Below are 21,601 nucleotides of genomic sequence, written 5' to 3' on the forward strand. Positions count from 1 at the left end.
ACATTTAAGTTTAATCTGTGTTATCACTTTCTGTATCACTTTCTTAAATCTAGAAATAAAAAAATAAGCTAAATAGGACTTTTAGCATTTGGTGGCACTCACATAATAATAGACTTTAAGTTACCCAGGTGACCTTACTGAACAAAGAATTGGGAAGAGATGTGAAATATCATACTGTTATGTATCACTTCTGCCAAGCAGACAAAATAGAAATAGGTAATAGTAAAAGGTATTAATTACAAAGTGATGAGTTTTTAATATGTGCTTTGTTTTTAACACAATTAATTTAAATTTATATAATTTAATTTTTAATCATGCTGTCTTCAAAAACTGACTCACAAGATTTTTGGAAATTTAATTACTCGATTTATGAGCCAGTGCAAGTAGCTCAGCTCACTACTGGTTTATATCTCATCACTTTCCAAAGTGTAAAATCTATTACATTAAGAACCGTCCCTCAATGCTCAACAAGGCTGATGGCCAAAAAGAATTTTAAGTTTCAGTCGTGCAAATATTAAATAGTTGGCCTTTTTTTTTTTTTTTTTTGTAAAATGAGTATAATTGGTTTAAGTACTTTTAAAGTAAGAGAAAAGAATGACTGATACAGTTTTCGTAGCTCTTGGGATTCTAGCAAAACTCTGTATTCACCTTCTTCTCTTATGGACCAAGTTGAAATTACTAGCAAAGGAGGACAGTATCCCATGCAAAGATGTGTTGTAACTTCTAATAAGAAATCAACCTTGAACATGACAATGTGTTCAGCTAATAAGTGGTTTTTGGAGTTTAATTTAAACTTATTTCAAAATTTTACAGTTTTCTTCCAGGATCAGAAAAAAATATAAAATAAAAAACTCCACTTTTTAATAAATATTCAAATAGTGCAGCCATGGTAGATTCATCTCCTGGTTTTTTGTCCTGTCACCTCTCACCAATATACCTTTGACCACTAAGTTCTACCTCTTGTCTCTTCAATTATGTAGGGGACAAGAAGCCCCCCCCCCCCTTTCCTCCATATTACTGGAATACTTGACTTCTTGTGATGGTTATTATGGTGAGCACTTATACATTTTATTATTTCTCTTCTAGGAAACGTACTTTTCTTCAACTAGATCTTTAGGAACTAAACTCTTTAAATAATTTTAGTTTGAATATCCAATTGAAAGTGAATTAGCATTAACTGGGCAGAATATACCTAACTAGAGACTAAGGAGCATATATCCTGCAGAACTAGGACAATCACTGAAACAGTGAGCTTGCTTTGGGGGTAACACAGTTTCACCTCGACAAGGAGGATGACTTTGCAGTTCCTCCACAGCATTTTGCTTTTTATGTTTTCATTTAATGATGTGACATCCTATGACAATTATCATTATTTTTGGTCCAATTTTCCCTCTGAAGCAGCTTTGACACAGATCAATGCATCTCAGTGTCGGTTTTTATGGAGCTGCAACATCAGAAACTGACAGCTGGAAATCTTAATTGGTCCAGTGACAGAAAATATAATGACTGCTCACAGTGACTTATTTTATCTGACCTTGTGTTTAATTCAAAGGGAAATTTTAATCTCACTATTGGAAAAGAAAAAGTTGTGGGTCGATGAGTGGGGCAGATCAGCCAGAGAAAGGCCCTTCATTTGGAAAGAAATTACTACTAGTTGTAGGGCTGTCATTAAATTAGGGTTTAAGTGCTGGTCTTGAATGACGGATACCAAGGGTCTCCATGCCTATTTGAACTGCCAACCATTCTGCTGTGCCTGTCATTACAAATGGCAGCAGGCACCGAATGCAACATGGAAGGTTGCCCACAAGTGACTGGCTGGAGGCCCTATTACAAAGGCCACCAGACAGCTGTCAGACAGACTGGCATTTGATCATTACTGACTTGGTACAGAGCCCAGTGACTTTGACCCAGAGGAAAAACATTCCCTATAATACCACCCAAATTGTCTAATACTTGTGGTCCTGGAGAGAAAGCTATTTCTAGAATAAGAACATCAGATCTGTCCTATTGAATTCAGCTATTAAACTAAGATTTCAACTGTCTTATTGGTATTTAAACACTGGTATATCAAGAAAGTATTAAACCCCCAACATCTTTAGTTCATCTTAGGCAAAGATGTATCAGAGAGAAGGATATGGTATGAAGTGAAAAAAAAAATGCTAGACTTAGATTGAGAAGATATCTTTGTGCTTCATTTCAAGGTTTACCTAATTCACTGGATACTTATAAGAACTAAATGGCAAATGTATATATATAAATGCTTGATTAACTTGATGATGACCATGAGGGTGACAATGATGATAGTCATGGCAGTGTTAATTGTGGTGAATTAAATGTTTTTATTCTACAAACATATTAATAGTTCTTATCATATAAAAGATACCAAGGACACTGTTGGCCAAGGATGTAGTATGTAATAGTTAAAAGCATTGACTTTAACATTTAAACAAAAAAGTAAAATAACAGCCTGGCTCAAAATTCTGCCTCCAACACTCATGAACTGGCAAGCCATAGTTTCTATATCTATAAAGTTAGTACTCAATCCATTCCGGTTGTTTATGTTACTTTCAATTTAGTAAGCATTAAGTTAGTGCATTCTTTAGGAAACTCATTCACCAGATTGACAGTAAAGAGTGTTCCACTCAGTTTCTCTGCCAGATGTGTCTCTGTTTTAGTCCCCCAGGAAGAAAAACCAAGATTCAGTTTTTTAAAAAAAATAAGAGACTTTAAAACAAATGGAGATAGAGTTCAGAGCAAGACGGGAAGAATGATAAGACAAGGATGTAAGTCTGGCCTTGAAAGACAGAGAGACGTGAGGGAAGTTGGGTGGAAAAGTCCTAGATTGCCATAAAGACGAAAGAAGGTTCAGCAAGGCTGTCAGGGAGTTCTTGAGACAAAGTTGACTGTCAGAGGAGTCTGTTGTCTTCCAGAGGCCATGCTCAAACACTGGCTGGAAGAACCTTGAGGGAAAACATGGCCTCAGTACAAATGTGGCAATTGATTTCAGAGCACAGCAGCTGGGTCCCTTGGTCAATTAAGCTCTCTGAAGCCTGAGATCTGTGAAGCTTTCTCATGGTCGGCACCATCGCTTTGCCTTTGCATACTGTGATTGCTTTCAAACTGTAATTAACTTATTCAATCCTTCCATTTAATAATATATCTATTCATAATATTTGCTAGAATGCTCCAGATGTTGGCTAATGTTTACTGCCTATCTGTTTACATCCTTTGGATGTTTTCTGTTCTTCATAAGCAGTTAATAAGTAAACGTCATCTCCTTTACTTATCTATCCTCCCCAAAGAGTAGATGCATCAGAAGTCCACCAAATATCTGGACCTGGTGCTTCATTCTTCAACCTTTTGAGATGCTCACTTCCTGTAAGGAACGATTTCTGCTCTACTGGGAAAATTCAACATTGATATAGGATCAGAGTGCCCATCTGGCCTTCATGGCACCTGCCCCTTGTGCCTTCTATTAGGTACAGCCCTTTGGTGGAGCCCATCAACTTTTTTAACCACTGATTTTCCTTTATTAGTGAAAAGTAAAGTTTCCCTCAAGTGTCATTTTTATTCAGCATGAAGAACTTCATTTCACATTTCTTGTATAGCGGGTCTGCTGGTGATGTTTTCTTAGTTTTCTTTCATCTGAGAGTATGTTGATTTTGCTTTTATTCCTGAAGGATATTTTTACTCAATATAAAATTCTAGATTGACAGTTATTCTCTTTCAGTATATTAATTAAATATGTTGTTCCACTATCTTCTGGTCTTCACAGTTTCCAATGTGACATCTGTAATAATTCAAATTATTGTCTCCCTGGGATGTGCCATTTTTCTCTAGCTGAATTAAAGATTTTTTTATATTTAGATTTTAAAAATTTGATTATGATTGTCTAAGCATAGTTTTCATTGAGTATATCTTTCACCAAATTGGGAGAATTTTCAGCCATTATTTTCTCAATATTTTGAGAAATATTTCTCGAATATTTTTTCTGCACCTATCTCTTTTTCTGATTCTGGAACTTCGGTGACACATATTTTAGACCTTTTGACATTTTCTTACAGTTTTCTGGGTTCTGTCATTTCTTTCTTTCTTTCTTTCTTTTTTCTTTTTAAGTTCTGGGGTACATGTGCAGGATGTGCTGGTTTGTTACATAGGTAAATGTGTGCCATGTTGGTTTGCTGTACCTGTCAACCCATCACCCAGTTATTAAGCCTAGAGTGCATTAGCTATTTATCCTGATGCTCTCCTTCCCCCATCCCCCAACCACGAGGCCCAAGTGTGTGTTGTTCTCCTCCCTGTGTTCATGTGTTCTCGTTGTTTAGCACCCACTTATTAAGTGAGAACACGTGGTGTTTGGTTTTCTGTTCCTGCATTAGTTTGCTGAAGATAATGGCTTCCATAACAGCTTCCAGCTCCACCCATGTCCCTGCAAAGGACATGATCTCACTCCTTTTTATGGCTTCATAGTATTCAATGGTGTATGTGCACCACGTTTTCTTTATCCAGTCTATCGTTGATGGGCATTTGGGTTGATTCTGTCTTTCCTATTGTGAATAGCGCTACAGTGAACATACGTGTGCATGCATCTTTGTAATAGAATGATTTATACTCCTTTGGGTGTATACCCAGTAATGGGATTGCTGGGTAAAGTGGTATTTCTGGTTCTAGGTCTTTGAGGAATTACCACACTGTCTTCCACAATGGTTGAACTAATTTACATTCCCACCAACAGTGTAAAAGTGTTGCTTTTTCTCCACAGCCTTGCCAGCATCTGTTGTTTCTTGACTTTTTAATAATTGCCATTCTGACCAATGTGAGATAGTATCTCATTGTCGTTTTGATTTGCATTTATCTAATAATCAGTGATGATGAGGCTTTTTTTCGTGTGTTCATTGGCTACATAAATGTCTTCTTTTGAGAAATGTCTCTTCTTGTACTTTGCCACTTTTTAATGGGGTTGTTTTTTCTTGTAATTTTTTTTAAGTTCCATGTAGATTCTGGATATTACACCTTAGTCTTTCTACAGATAGATTGCAAAAATTTTCTCCCACTCTGTAGGTTGCCTGTTTGGAGCCTATCAATATTCTTGTCCCACCTTTCTTGATCACATATTTGCTTCTGTGTCAACAAGGACTGGTTTTTACTAGTGGAAGACACAGACTTTGTTTTGTGTAGGAAGTTTTACAGCTGTCTGCCTTTGCTGTTTCACCAAGAGAAAGTCAAAGCGAGGAAAGTAACCAAATGATTCAGATGTCAGAATTTATTCTGAAAGATGCTGGCATTATTACTACACATTACAACAACATTGGCTCTGCATGATATCAGACTTGTGATTCAAAGTGGAATTAAATTTGACTTTTACCATTTTTGAGTAGCAGATAAACCCTAACCTATTTCACTCCCTCAGAGTCTTGCTATTTCCTGAAATGGAGATCATTTCTTCATTTTAGGAGGAGGCTTCTTCTAGGCACATAGTGTACTTCTCAAAAAGGCTTGTTAAAAGAAAGAATGAATAAATAAATGGATGAATGAGTGAGCTTATTTGAGGAATTTGGTGCTTTAAAATTACATGTCTTGGCCAGGCGTGGTGTCTCATGCTTCTAATCCCAGCACTTTGGGAGGCCGAGGTGGGTCTCTTGAAGTCAGGTCACTTGAAGGGAGGCCGAGATAGATCACTTGAAGTCAGGCAGAGGTGGGCAGATTATTTGAGCCTGGCCAACATGGTGAAACCTCGTCTCTACTAAAAAAAAAAAAAAAAAAAAAAAAAAAAATTACCTGGGAGTGGTGGCAGACACCTGTAATCCCAGCTACTTGGGAGCCTGAGGCAGGAGAATCACTTAAACCCAGGAGGGGGAGGTTGCAGTGAGCCGAGATCGCACCATGGCGCTCCATCCTGGGCCACAGAGCAAGACTCCATCTCAGAAAAGATATAAATACATAAAAACAAAATTGTGTCTCATATTTTATGTTTCCTCTGTGATATAAAAGAGAAGTTTTGGGTATTGAGTTCTTTATTACCAAACAATCCCCAGAATAATCAAACCATACTATGGGAAAACTGGAAAGAACGCACATCACCTGTTCTATTTTATTCAAAAAACTGAGTACTGAAGGGAAGTGACTGGCCCAAGGTCATATAGTTAATGAAACAAAGTCTATCTCTTGCCTTCCTATCTATTCTCTTTTAACTAAACCATGCTGCTTTCCTTTTTCACTTTTTATTGTTCATTTGAAAAGGGACATTCGCTGGTTCTCAAAGTATACACAAACCTCATTTGAATATTCCATAATCCATTCAAAGTCATAAAGGCACAGTGAATTTTCCAAAGAAAACTCATCAAGTCATTTGTTCATTCATTCAACGAAGACCGAGAGCTTTATTGTGTACGCTATGGGCTAAGAATATAGTAGCACATTGAGCAGATTCCTTCCTTATTGGGGTTTACAGTCTAGTTCCTGTTCAGAAAAAAGTGTTCCATTTATGACTGTTATTCACCGGCTATGTAACCTTGAGTGAATTTCTTAATTCCCTATTTTCTTGTCTGAATAAGGAAGACAGTAAATCTCACTTTGCCTTATTGTCGGGAGGACCAAAAAGGTAATGTCAGCAAGTCACTTAGTGCCAGACACAAAATCATAAATTGATACAGGGTGGTTTTTATAATAATTAACTCTGAGTATTCCAGTTTCACTCATTTTAGCACCATCATTTTTCCCCTCCCAAGAGATGCAGAATGATGTAAGCTGAAGCTCTACCCTGTGTAATCAGTATCTGCTTAGTAATTTCCAGCCATACTGACTGTTTTTCTGTTCCACAAATGTTCCTAGCTCCTTCTTCCTTTAGGACCTTGGTATCTGACCCTCTGCCTGGAATATCCCTCCCTCCCAACCCCCATTTTGATCCCCTACTGCTTTCTCATCTGCCTCTACTCCTGCTCATCTTTTTATCTCAGTGTAATTATCACTTGGCAAGACATTCTAACTTCCCAGGCTAAGTTAAATCATTCTTATACATTCTTACAGCTAGGGCCAGATACAAAATTTGTAGAACCCAGTGCAAGATGAAAATATTTAACCCATTGTTTAAAAAGTAAAACAAAAGCATTGTTGAAGGTATTAAATTATGAAGGTTTTCCCTCTCTTTCTCTGCCTCTCTCAGCCCGTCATGGTGGGTTTGTTGCTGTTGTTGTTATTTATTGTTGTTCTGAGTAAAAATAAAATACAATTTTAAATTATAAACATGGATTTTAACATAAACTTTATATTGCATAGTACAAGTTTTAACTTCAAACATAAAAGCATGTAACACATGTGCAAAAAAAAAGAGTTATAATTTCTATTTCATAGCTCATACATGTGTATGCATTTCATTCTCACCAGATCAGTGGCAGTGTTGCACAAAGCTAACTTCGATGCTTTTATTTCCTTTCTTGATAGGCACACATTCTATCCACGCTCTCTCCTTTCAGTCTTACTGATTGATAAGGGAAGATTGAAAGAAAAAGGAACTATGGGTTAACCTATCTCCACTTTGCTTCAAGGCCATCATTTTCTGCATAAGTGGCTAGCTGGTACAGGGAAGTAATATGAGTAAGAAAAATAAGACAGGGCTCCTCAGTCATTCATATTTCTTTTTATGTCATTACCCTTTTTCTGCATTCAAAGTGAATTCTGGTTAGAACATAAAGTGTTGCTTCTAAGGCCCATCAGTACAATAGCTTACCCGGTCATTGTGTAACATACTTATCTTTAATTCACTTTTAGTCTCACTGAACTCTCACATATTGCAGGTCCACTGGAATTCTATGCTACATATGAATGGAGAAGCAAGGAAGGGTGGACACTTATATTCCACTGTCTTCTCTCCCCATGCACGTGTTCCATTGCACCACTGCATGTCACTTACAAACCACAATTTCAAAGACAAAATTAGGAACATCAAGATAGCAATTAGAGAGCATTAAACCAAGCCATTGGCTCTTCTGAGGATGAGCTTATATGTGACTACACAGATTCTATACTGGTGAATCTGGCTCTTGTTATAGCGCTCTGTACTTTTCCACTAAAGTTCTTATATTGTAATTATTTATTTATAAAGGTGTTTAACATATGCCTCCATGATTAAGCCGCAAACTGCATGAGGGCAGTGATTTTATACTTCTCATTCACCTCTCCTCAGTAAATGTCTTTGAGTATATGAATCAACAGATGGAATACATGGCTGGACAGACTAGGAGTTTAAAATCTTCATAAACAGTTTCAAAAAGTGACTTGAAATTAATGATGGGAGTTCATATTTATGTATATAATTAGAATTTGTGAGTACTTTCCGTAGCTGTTTATTCCACTCCTCCTGGGGTTTTGTTTCACCTTCTAATTCTGTATGCTCTGCTTGATCAAACCTTGGTCACAAAAAGAATCAATAGGAGTTCCATCCCTTCGGAGAGAAGATCCCTTATTCTTCTCCTCTGGTTGTGTCTGTGCACGTGTTAAGGAATACATGAATTCCATGCTTAAAGAAAGAAGCTGTTCATTTTATTAATAATGGAGTTTCACATGAATGAAGTTCCAAAAGGGAATGTTTCTTCTATATTTATAGGTGGTTTTTTTTTTTTAATTAGCCACACAAAGGAAAAGAAGAGTTCATTTAACTATGTCAAAGCCAATAGAGATTCACTGCTATTTACTTTCTTTTGTATAAATTTTAATGCATTTTTAATTCCACACCACTGGTTAGCAAACCAACCATTACAGTTACTGCTTCCCTATAATGCATTTCAGTCCTTTCTAATAAGCCTAAACTTTAAGATGGCTTATCATTATCTCTGTAAGCTACTAGAAATGGATTCCCTCCCTGAACTGCTGGGTCCTGCAGCACTCTTGCTAATGAAAGTGGATTTGGAAATGCTATTCAAATAAACAAAACCACTGATTTTTTTTTTTTAAGCCAGAAATAATGTTCGGCAAAATCTGTAATCTCACATTCTGACCTTCCTTGCAGAAGTTATTCATTTGAATACCAATCCTCTGGTTCCCTGTGCTTTCTTTCTTTTACAACACAATTTTAAAGGGAGCCATCCAGTTATGTAAGTCTAGAATTTCCATGAACTTTAAATGTAAAATGAAACATTTAAAGACAAATATGATTTCATCATCTGTTAGCCATAAAAGAATAGGCATGTGTTATATGTAAATATTGTTGCAGAGTCATCTGTGTAGAGTTAAATAAAGAAATATGTTTAGATCTAATATTTATACAATAGATTGACGCAAAATGATGAAAATTGTGCATAATTCTTAGACTCTAAATAACGTTAAAATTCATGATTTAAAGGAGAGAATCAAGACCTTGGGATTGAGAAGACTGAAGTTTGGTCAGTAGTTGTGCCACTGATATGATTTACTATTGATTCAAACATATTTTTGGCATATATGTCAAGAGTTTTGTGATAAAGAAGATGAACATAATTTCTGATCCTGGGAAAGTTTCAGGTAGGGTCAGTGATTTAAGCAAGTTACTTTTCCATTCTGGGCTTTTTTGGCTTTAAAACAACTTTCACTTCATTACATAAATATATTCTGCATATTTATTAGAGAATGTCCAAGTGTTACAATACACACAGAAATAGATTTTACGTAACTGCTAATTTGAAGGAACTGATATCCCACGCATAATTAGTTATGAAGATAGAATATATGAAGCACCACAGGGACATTCAGCTAACATGCCCTGAGAATGAGAAGTGAACACAGGGTTTGGATAGTGAAATCACGACTCCCTTGAGGGGACAACCTTTGAATGAGGCTGTGAGAGATGTAAAAGATTTACAAATGGTGGGAATGTTAAGCAGAGAGGGTAGAAGAATACTTCAGGCAGGGAAGACTCAGGGCAACCATATAAAATAATCCCATTTGGCCGAGTGTAGGGTGTGTGAATGCATTGTGTGTCCTCTCCCTCCTTCCTTTGATTGCCTCGTCTGAGGCAGTCCAAAGATTGTTATCTTGATGGAGCTTCCTCTCTTCCTGCTGGCCTTTCCATGAAAAAACCAATCACTTTCTGCTATGCGCCCAGCTTCGAACTTGATGAACTGGTACCTGATTATTATTTATGATTCTGTTAGTCTTAGTAGATTTCAAGTTCCTCTAAGGCAATTACTATGTCTTTTTCTTTTAATAGTCTTCATTGTCTAGACGAATTCTGGTTAAATAAATAGGGAGCTGAATTGAGTTGGAATCAAAAGAATGTGTACACACAAAAATGGATTGGCACTAGATATCAAGAGCCTTGAATGCCATGTTTAGAAACTGAAGTTCTTTTCTCTGAATATAAAAATGATAGCTAATAATTTTTGTTCTGGACACTATTTTAAGTGGATTCATATTTTAGATAGTCTAGTCTTCACAACAACACAATGACTTAAACAGTGTGATTATTCCCATGTTAGAGTAAGAAAACTGAGTCCTGGTGTTTCAGGGACTGCCCCAGAATCACAAAGTAAGTCAGGGTGGAGGCAGAATTTGAGCCCTCATAGCCTAACTCCAGGACAAATGCTTTTGACTACAATGCAGAATTGTGCTTCAGAAAAAAATAATTTGGCAGAAATATTTAAGGTGAATGGGATGGGAGATGGCCAAGTCAAGCCCTTCAGTTTGGAAGTAATGGCAAAAGAAAGAAGGAATGGGCCGGGCGCGGAGGCTCAAGCCTGTAATCCCAGCACTTTGGGAGGCCGAGACGGGCGGATCACGAGGTCAGGAGATCGAGACCATCCTGGCTAATACGGTGAAACCCCGTCTCTACTAAAAAAATACAAAAAACTAGCCGGGCGACGAGGCGGGCGCCTGTAGTCCCAGCTACTCGGGAGGCTGAGACAGGAGAATGGCGTGAACCCGGGAGGCGGAGCTTGCAGTGAGCTGAGAGCCGGCCACTGCACTCTGATGATGGAGGTGAAAAATGAAAAAATGAGATGAATTTGTTGTTCATCCAGAATTTTAAAAAATTGCTAAATCGTTACATGTAAGAACAAAAGACTATCCAATTTTGAGCCCATGTAACTGGAAAACAGTCTCATTCAAAAAAAAAAAAAGGAAAACCAGGAAAGAAGCAAACTCACTAAGGGAGATAGTATCTGTGTGATCAATAACACCATTTATTTACTATGTATGAATTACAGAAGTCTGAATGTGTCATCCTTGTGTAATTTCTATTCCTTAGAGAAAAGGAACTGTTTAAAATACAGCTTATTATGTACCATTGTTGTTATTTGTATTTTGCAGATTTTTTTAAGACAAAATTATGACTTGTTTTTTAAAATAATGGCATATGTAAAAGTTTCTTTCGTGAGGCCTAGAAAGAAATCTAAAAATATGACTGAAATCTAGACATGCCATCATAGCAAAATAAGAGTTTCTGCCATTAGTCTTTTAACAGATAACCACCCAAAAAGCAGTGTTATTTGAAAAAAATTAGTATTTTCATATATTTTTAACATTAAGAAATTTACTAAACCTCAATAAGTCTGTTTTCTCACCTACAAAATGAGAACAGTATTAGAACTAATCTCATAAGGTTACTGAGAGGATTGAATAAGATGTTATATACAAAAGGCTTAGCACACAGTAAACACGTAACAATACTAGCTATCATGGTTATATTATCTCTATCAATTTTTATTTTTTACTGAATTTCCTGATAGGCTGGAGAAATAATCATGAGAGTAGCTAATATTTATTACAAGGTAATATATAGGTGATTGTTTTATGACTGTAATTACAGTAATCTTACATGCTTTCCTCTTAAAACCTGCATCAGTAAGCATTTGCTTTATCTTATGGCTTGAGAAGGAGAAAGATAGCAAATAATTTATACATATTTTATATTCAGAATTTATACTCCATACTGTCCATTCAGCACTCTGGATCTGATGTAGAAATAGTTAGGAAAGAAAGAATAAGTTAATGTTCAAAAAGAAGAGATAAAGGCATTCCAGAGCAGTGAATCTTCAACGTGCTTAGATAATGGGCCTCATGCAAATGTGGTATTATTATCTAAAACACCAAATGGAGTTTTTCAAGTAACATACATTTTTTATGTATTTTCCATCTGAAAGTCTGGGAACAATTTTACTACATTGAAACATTACCGTGCCGATTAAAAATACTCTAAAATCTCAGCTCTGTGAATACAAGTCAACAAAAAGTGAACTAAGTAAGCACATATGACTTTGCATTTTTCCAGTAACAATTTTGCCACACATTTTATTATCTTTTAATGCTCCAGATGTCTAACAACAATAAAATTCAAAAAGCGTATATTCAAATAATATAAATTTTAGTCAACATTATCAATCAATTCTTTCCCACTGCCCCACAAAATGGGAATCCTGACTTACTTTTATGATATCAGGAGATGACAGTCCTGTTTGTGAATCACCAGTGTTCTTTCTGAGGATAGCTTCTGAATCACAACACATAAACAAGAAAGCAAGGGAGAAAACCTGCTTAAGTAGATGTGGTGATATGACTTTAATTGCAACACTTTAAAAAAAGACATAGAGGTGATATTTTCTCATGGGTATAATAGGAATCAATGGTTAGATGTGACTGCCAAGAAAGCTAATTGGACTTAAACTACATTAACAGTAAAATTATCTCTATAGCAAAAAAATATGACATTTCTTTCTGCTCTGAAATGGAAAGGCAACACCTACGTTACTGGATTCAGTTCAAAATTTAGAACTTTTACCTGGCTAGAAACAGACAATTAACTTTCAGGATTTTGCCACCAGTATGGTGATGAGCAATGATACAAAAAAAGTGCCTTGTTCCTACACTTAGAGCATGGAGACACCCAACCCAGCAAACCACCCTTAACCCAGGCCTCCATGCAGCAGAGAAGCAGGGAAATAAAAAGAATAGAATAGAAAACATGAATTCAATAAGATATAAATGTACTATTTAGGGACTGGAGAGTTGACAACATGAAAAGACCTATCATCTAGACACAGTATTCATTACAGTAGCTGCTAGCTACAGGTTTTTGAGCAGTTTAAATATGGCTAGTGTAAATTGAGAGGAACTGTGAAAGTAAAATACATAGTAAACTTTGATGATTTTGTGTAAAAAATATTTTATTTATAATTTTTATATTGATTACATGTTGACTTAATAATGTTTGGGGTATTTTCAGTTAAGTAAGATATAATGGTGTTCCTGTTTCTTTTATGATATTTAAATGCAGCTACTAAAATTTTTGAAATACATATGTACCTTATATTTCTATTATGCAGCATGTTTCTAGACTAATGGTCAGCATTTTTTTTTTTTTCTAGAAAGAGCTAGATGTCTTTATAACAGCTACTCAACTCTGTCATTGTAGTGTGATATAACCATAGGCTATATGTAAACAAGTGCATGTGGCTGTGTTCCAATAAAACTTTATTTATAGACACTAAAATTTGTTTTACTAATTGATTTATTTTAATTGACTAATAAAATTGTAGATATTCATTGTGTACAAAATGATGTTTTGAAATATGTATACACTGTAAAATGGCTAAATCAAACTAATGTATGCATTACCTCACACATTTTTTTTTGTAATGAGAAGACTTATTTCTGTTTTCAATTATTTGAGGAACCTCTATATTATTTCCCATAATGCCTGTACTAATTTACATTCCCACCAACAGTGTTCAAGGATTCCCTTTCTCCACATCATTTCTAAAACTTGTTATTTTCATTTTCATCTTTTTTATGTTGGCCATTCCAATAGATATGAAGTGATATCTCATGGTAGTTTTGATTTGTGCTTTCCTGACGATTAGTGATGTTGAGCATTTTTATATATACCTATTGGCCGTCTGTGAGAAAAATCTATTCAGGTCCTTTGGCCATTTTTAATCAGGTTTTGTTTGTTTGTTTTTGCTATTGAGTCATTTTAGTTCTTTTGTATACTTTGGATATTAACCTCTCATCAGATATATGGTTTGCAAATGTTTTCTCCCATTTTATAGGTTGTCTCTTCACTCTGTTGAGTGTTTCCTGGCTGTGCAGAAGCATTTTATTTTGATATAATTTAATTTGTCTGTTTTGGCTTTTGTTGCCTCTGCTCTTGGGAAATATATCAATTGCCCAGACCAATTTCATGAAGTTTTTTTTTTTTTCTGTTTTCTTCTGATAGTTTTTCAGTTTCAGGTATTACATTTAAGTACTTAATTCATTCTGAGTTGATTTTTTTAAATGATGTGAACTGAAGGTCTGGCTTCATTTTTCTGCATGTGGATATTTAATATTCTCAAAACCATTTATTTAAGAGAATGTCTTCCCTTATTATGTGTTCTTGGCACCTTTGTCAAAAATCAACTGACCATAAATGTGTGGATTTCTGGGCTCTCTATTCTGTTCCATTAATCTGTGTGTCTGTTTTTATGCCAGAGCTGTTTTGATTGCTGTAGCTTTACAGTATATTTTAAAGTCAGGTAGTGTGATGCTTTCAGCTTCACTCTGTTTGCTTAAGATTGCTTGGGCTATTCAGGGTCTTTTGTGGTCCCATATGAATATTAGATTGTTTTTTATATTTCTGTGAAAAATATCATTGGAATTTTTGTAGGGATTGCAGCAAATCTGTATATTGCTTTGGGAGTGTAGAAATTTTAGCATATTAATTCTTTCAAACCATGAACATAAAATATCCAATTTTTTGTGTCTTCTTCAATTTTAGTAGTGTTTTATAGTTTTCATGGACATTTATAATTAAATATTATCATGTGTCACAAGATATTACTTTTTAATTTGTTTTCAACAACTTAAAAACACAAAAGCCATTTTGGGACATATAAAAACAGGCTACTCATGAACAGTAGTTTCCAAACCCATGTTCTAGAACTTACTCAGCATTTATTAACTTTAGTCTTGAGTAAAATGACTTAATCTCTATCCTTTTATAATAATTTTGATATTTACAGTTTCACTATAGACATCCCCCACCTCTTGGAGTTTCAAGTGAGGTAGCATATAAATAACTTTACAACTTGGTTAAAATAAAAAAGATAAAGTTGGTCAAGGATAAAATAAACTGCTTCTAAATGTATTAGGTGCTTAAACGTAGATGTTTCCAAATAATGGTTTTTATTCAGAGAAATTAAATGCTATGAGTGCAGTTTAATTAAATGTATAATACCCTATTTTAAATCCCAAACACATGTTTGTGTTTTGTTATATGTTAATTAAATTATATTTGAAACATTGTGAGGGAAAATTCAACAAAAGATTTTAGCGTACAGTTTCGAACTTCTAGAATCGAAATAGTTTATTAATTGAAAACTGAACATTCATCAAAGAGCTTCAGTAGGAATCTCATATCTGATTGATAACATTTCTTTCTATGTTAGTGGTATAATACGGTAGGGTTTTAACACAAAGAAATGAGATCATAAGAAACAGATGGATATAATTCTTCTCTTTAGTTTTCATTGTACTGATAATGAATTATCTGCAATCTATCTGAACACGTACTCGGTGATTGGAAATAAGTTGATAATTAATATTTTAAACTGTGATTTTAATAAATCCTCCCCCAAAATTTTCATTCTCTTTGTCAGTTCTTTTCATGCTCTTCAGCTGTGTTATAAGTATAGAATATGTGATGCAATTACATTGAATTTACATTTCTTTGGTTAATAAATTGGTCTCAATCACTAATGGATTCTTTATACTGATTGCATTCATATGTTGAATTGGTTTAAATTGCTTAACCATATTTCAAGGTTAAATACAAAAGTATGTCAAGCTATTAATTTTGTGTTTCTGTTTTTGGTTTGAATGATGTACGTAGTTGGAGCTAGAACAGGAGATTAAATTAATTTCTGCCATTGCCTTAGCCCAGCCTTTCTCTGCCTATAATAGATCTATGACATTTGTCCTCATTCCAGGAGAAGATGAGGAAAACTCATCAGGATGAATGACCATCCTCATTAAACTGATGACTTTCAGGGAGATTTCTTTGATCCTCATTCACTGAAACATTACCTCCCTGAAGAATTAGTTTAGCAATGAGAAATTTGTAACTGAATGAACACCAACCTAAATCAATCAAATCAACCTAACTATTTCAAGGGCAAAAAGGAGAAAAATAGCGAGTGCCTTCCAGCTTCTGACAGAGAAATCAACATGTCTGAGCGGTAGTTTGGCTCATGTGTGAGGAGCAAATATTTCCAATAGATGCTTTGCTTTCTCAAATCCACATGGCCTGAACATTTATGACTTTGTTTTGGAGGCTAAGAGGAATGAGGATAACTTTTGCATTTTAAAACATACAATCCAACCGATCTATACAAATGTCTTTTGAATCTAGATCATAAGATTCCCTCAGTCTCTCCAGAAAGTAAAATTTCATTTGCAAAACAACCCTAATTCTTCAAGCTTCTGTGAAAACCTAGGTAAAAGACAGGATTAAAAAAAAATGCCTTTGCAAACAAGCACCAAGGGAATATGTGTAGCCCATATCCATCATCCGCAGTGTATCTCTTAGTGCACATAAATTTGTCCTGGAGAAGGGGGAGCAACTCATATTGATTTTTTTCATCTTTATGGGGATAGAACTTCAAAATTGGCCAATTACATTATTCCATATTTCCTTGCTACTAGCCTTGGCATACAATAGTTATCTAAATAGTAGGCAGAAGTATATTTTATTTGGTTAATGTTTATATTCCTGGTTGTATATAAATCAAACTTGCAAGTGAGGTTTTGTTTCCAATACATAATATTTTAGAAAAAAAATTGTTGTGTTTTGCAATTATAAAACTAATGTATGCATAATCTAGAGACTTTGGAAAATACTGAAATTAACTAAGTATAAAAATTACATACAGTACCACTACCCAGAAATGACTATTTATTTTTAAAATATATTTCCTTCTAGCCTTTTTTCTATGTTGTTGCATTAATTTATTCAATTAATATGTATAATGCCCAACACATACCAGGCATCACACTCTCATTTCAAAATATTATGGTGAATGACGTTGCTACTTTGCAGTCACAGAATTTATCATTGAGTTAAAGAGACAAACAATTAAACTAATGTAAAATAATGTGCTTTGTGCTTTGACAGAATGAGTCAGAATATAATAGCCACACATGGGAGGAAAGAAAACAAGCTCAAATTTGGAGGACAGCACAGAAGTCTTTATAGAATAAATACTAATTAAGCTTAGGCCTCTAAGACTGAGTAGCATTTAGTCAGGTGAAGAAGGAGGAAGAAAATAGAAAAGCATTGAATTACAGTAAATATTCAGTTAAAAGGTCTGGTGGATGTTCTAAGAAGTAAATAATAGTTTACCATAGCTTTAGAAAGTATAGAGGCTATTTGAATAAAGTTGGACTAGCTCAGTTGCAGTGGCCATCCCCCAGTGATCTGTGGATGTATGTTAATTCAGCTGTAGGAAAAGATACTCTATAAAGAGATCCTATATACAGTATCACAAGCAAGATGGAAGTTTACTATTTTCCTATGTAACCATACAGAGAAAGGTAAGTGGCCTACTGTGGGTGGGGAGTTCTTGCCTACCGTATCGTCTAGAAACCAGGTTCCTTCTCTCTTGTGGTTCCTCCATTTTTTAGAGTATTGCTCACTTGGTCCCATAGTCAAATTAGCCCATCTGCACCAATTCTTGCTTCCAGCCTGTGGGAAAAGTGAGGAAGTGGACAACACACAATTTTTGAGGAACTTACAAAAGAAGTTTTGAGAAACTTTTTGTAAGTTCCTCAAAAAGGAATTGTGTGTTGTCCACTTCCTTACTTTTGAGGAGTTGTATTTTGTTGACTGTGTCAACAATATACATTCCTTTTTTTTTTTTTTTTCGATAGAGTGTTGCTTTTGTCACCCAGGCTGGAGTGCTGCAATGGCATGATCTCAGCTCATCGCAATCTCTGCCTCCCAGGTTCAAGTGATTCTCCTGCCTCAGTCTTCCGAGTAGCTGGAATTACAGCTGCCCACCATCATGCCCATCTAATTTTTGTATTTTTAGTAGAGATGGGGTTTTACCATGTTTGTCAGGCTGGTCTTGAACTCCTGACCTCAGGTGATCCACCCGCCTTGGCCTCCCAAAGCACTGGGATTACAGGCGTGAGCCGCCATGCCCAGCCAGATTCCATTTTTGATAGCTTAGTCACATAACCATTTTGGGAAATATCTCTACCTGGGTGGCCGAATGCCTTCAGCCTTAAGGAGGATGTTCTCCCATTTGTAACAATATGGGTGAACCAAAAGGACATCATGCTAAGTGACATAAGTCAGACACAGAAAGAAAAATGCTGCATGATCTCATTTGTATGTAGAATCTTTAAAGAAAAAAGTTCAAATATATGTAGAGAGAATACAACAGTAAGTACCAGGGTTGGGGTTGGGGAGGGAGATGTAGGTCAAAGGGAATAAAAGGAGCAAATAAATAGGATGAACAAGTTAAAAGATCTAATGAGGACTCTAGTTAATAATAGTGTGTTGTATTTAGAATTTTTGCTAAATGAGTGGCTTACAAGCTACTCTTGCCTTGAGGGTGGCAGTGGAATTGGAAACTAAGATGATGGATATGTTAATTTATATCATTATAGTAACCTTTTTATTATATATATATATATATCTTATATTGTATACTTTAAATATACATGATAACATTTGTTTTATTAAAGGCAAATGGGAGAGTATTTGCCACACCATGATTTGGAATCTGAACTATGTTTAAGGATAATGGGAGGCTGCTAAACATTTTTAACATGGGAATATTATTGTCAGATGTAAATCATAGAACATACCCTTGGCTATGGAATGAAGGATGAATTGGAGGCCAGCAGCAATGAAGACAGGGCTATGGGAGGCTGTTGCAAAAAAAAGTGGGCATAAGATAATGGCATCGTGGTCTAGAATACAGGCAGAGAAGTCACAAGAGGAGCAGTTCACTTGTGAGGTAGAATGAATCATCCATGTCGGAGAGTTGCAGGACTAGAAGCATAGTTTAATATGGAGGGTGAGGATAAAGTGAAGATACCTGGCTTGGCAACTGGGTGGATGGTGCCATTCACTGATTATATGCATATATTATGCACTATTTTAGAGATCGCCACAAAATCTACTGACTTTAAATAACTTTTATTTAGCTCTTTATTGTGTGGATCAGTTGGACAGGGCTCAGCTGAGTTGCCTCCTGCTGGTCTCAGCCAGAATCATGCATCTTAGTCCATCTGCGAGTTAACTAAGATTCTGGGAGTGACTGGCTGTAAACATAGTATGACAAGTGCACCTTGGCCAAAATTCTCCCAACAACCAGCAGGTTAGCTTGGACTTACTAACGTGATGCCAGCAGATTCTAAGAACAGAAAGAGTAAAACTGCCACTACAGACAAGCACTTTTAAAGTTTCTGCATATGTCCTGCCTACTTTGGTCTCATTAAGCAAACAGGAGACAAGGCACATGGCCATGCCTAGACAGTGCAGGAAGGAGCCATGAAAACCTTATGGGTCATTATTGAAATAATCTATTATCTTGATGTAGGAAACTGAATTCAGTGGAATGAAAAAATTGCACTGGACTTGAATTTTGGACAGTGGAAGTGTGTCACATCTTTCTAGGAGGTAAATTTGTTTAATGTTGAGTATTGCTTCACCTCCTTGGACTTCATTTTTTGCATCTGCAGAGAATGAGCCTGATCAACTCCAATGTTCTTTTTCTCTCTGAGATTTCGGATGCTAATTGATTAGTATTTTGTTTCTGGTGGTATATCTGTGGTATAAACAGAAAACCATTTTGAAGCTCATATTGTCAGATATGGTCTCCTTCAACAAGAAACAGAAAAAAATTGAAGTAGCAAAAGTCTTTATTTGGTTGACTTTTTCTGTTCTATTAATCTGTGATTCCACAGTTTGTCACTGATTGTCCAATTTTCATAGGCCACATTGTCCTTATGTTAATGTTTGTTTATGGAAATTAGCATGTCAGCATTAGTCACCACATAAATGATCTTATTCCGTCTTGCTTTCAATTTTCAGACAAACTATATAAATGACAGCTTTGAAATGTGTTCTTTGTGTTTCACACAACTTGGAGAAACATATGAAAGATGATTACTTTCTAGGATATAATTCGTGGGCTATTTAGTAACTTTTACTATAAAGCTTTGACTAACTAACTTGGTTTATCTAAAATTGGTGTTTTAATCCTGCATAATTAGGATATCAGTTACTGTGGCGCCACAAGCCTTCATAACGACTCCGTTTATGGTGCAAAGCAGAGGTCACAGAGCAATAATAGAATCATATGATATGGCTTAAGAGTTATATGGGATACTGTAAATTATTTTGTTTAAATCAGCCACATTATAGGAAAGAAAATAACACCCAGAATATGTAGGTATATTGGTCAAGTCATAGGGTGGGAAGGCCATACAAATTATAACTCATACCCAAGTTCAATTTCATCAAATTAAAAGCCTAGACTAGGGCCGTGTGGCTTCTAAGTGAGGAATAATTATCTCTAATAGGCAAGAAGTTTGCATGAACAACATTATAAGTACACTGGAGGTTATGTGGTATAGTGGAATTGGTCTTATGAAAGATCTCCCACAACCAGCTATTAGGGCAAATTAATCTCTTTGAAGTGCCTGTTTCTTTATATGTAGAAGGAAATAATTTTTGCTTCTAAGGATTTCATGAGGATGAAGAAACATGTGAAGATCATGCAGTATTAAATTCTGGGTATATATAAATTTCTCAAAAAATTGTTACTTCTTTCATTTCACTCTTTAATGTACAGTAGCTCTCTGACTTATTGGAATGGTCTTGAATTGATTATTGTTTGGGGGGAGAATATAGGGAAATGAACAAGCTATTCGTATCTATTTCAATGAAGAAAGGTTTATGCTTTTAATTTGGCATTTGCCCAAGTGAATTCATATAACATCTTTAAATACTATATGTATCAACTTGGCAAATGAATAGCTGGAGAATTGAACTGGGTCAGGGATGTGAAATCTCATTCCATTTTGTCATGAATAAACTCTGTAGTCATGAGTCTCAGTTTCAACTGCCAAAAAGAGAATAAAATATATCTGCCCAGCCAACTTTACAGGGATTTTATAAGGGTTGAATAAATCATTCTGAAAACAACAAATACCAAATGCGCTACAAAAACATGAACTGATTAAAATATCTGGAATAAATACTTTTCAAGCTACCAGGGAATTACTGATACCAACTTTTGTTTACAGTGGCAAATGGAGACAAACATATAGTGAAAATACAAACACACAATGCAATCCAGTTTGCCACTGAGGTCCTGAAAAATAAGACTGCTTTGTTTTAGACATGCCTTGAACCCTGTTCCTTTTCAGTGTTCTCAAACGGTTATCTGAAATTGTAGAAAATGAGTGTGAGTCCTGTCAGCATTGAAATTCTCACACCTATTGTTTCATTGACTGCATTTCTTTCTTCTCCAACCTCCCTAACATTGTTCCATATTTTTTTCAGGCTCCCTTCTTTTTGTCTGAAGACCACAGAGGTATAGCTATTTATTTCAGAGGAATCTAATATTTTTTATGTATATAG

At 35.5% G+C, this 21,601-nt stretch overlaps 1 protein-coding gene across 2 annotated transcripts in view; it reads left to right on the top strand.

Annotated features, from left to right (window-relative positions):
* The window catches only part of LRRC4C (leucine rich repeat containing 4C), a 1,344,784-nt gene that overhangs the window by 1,032,289 nt on the left and 290,894 nt on the right, over positions 1 to 21,601 (top strand). The window lies entirely within an intron of this gene.

This window comes from Rhinopithecus roxellana, chromosome 15, assembly GCF_007565055.1.
Source record: "Rhinopithecus roxellana isolate Shanxi Qingling chromosome 15, ASM756505v1, whole genome shotgun sequence".
Classification (NCBI taxonomy): domain Eukaryota; kingdom Metazoa; phylum Chordata; class Mammalia; order Primates; family Cercopithecidae; genus Rhinopithecus; species Rhinopithecus roxellana.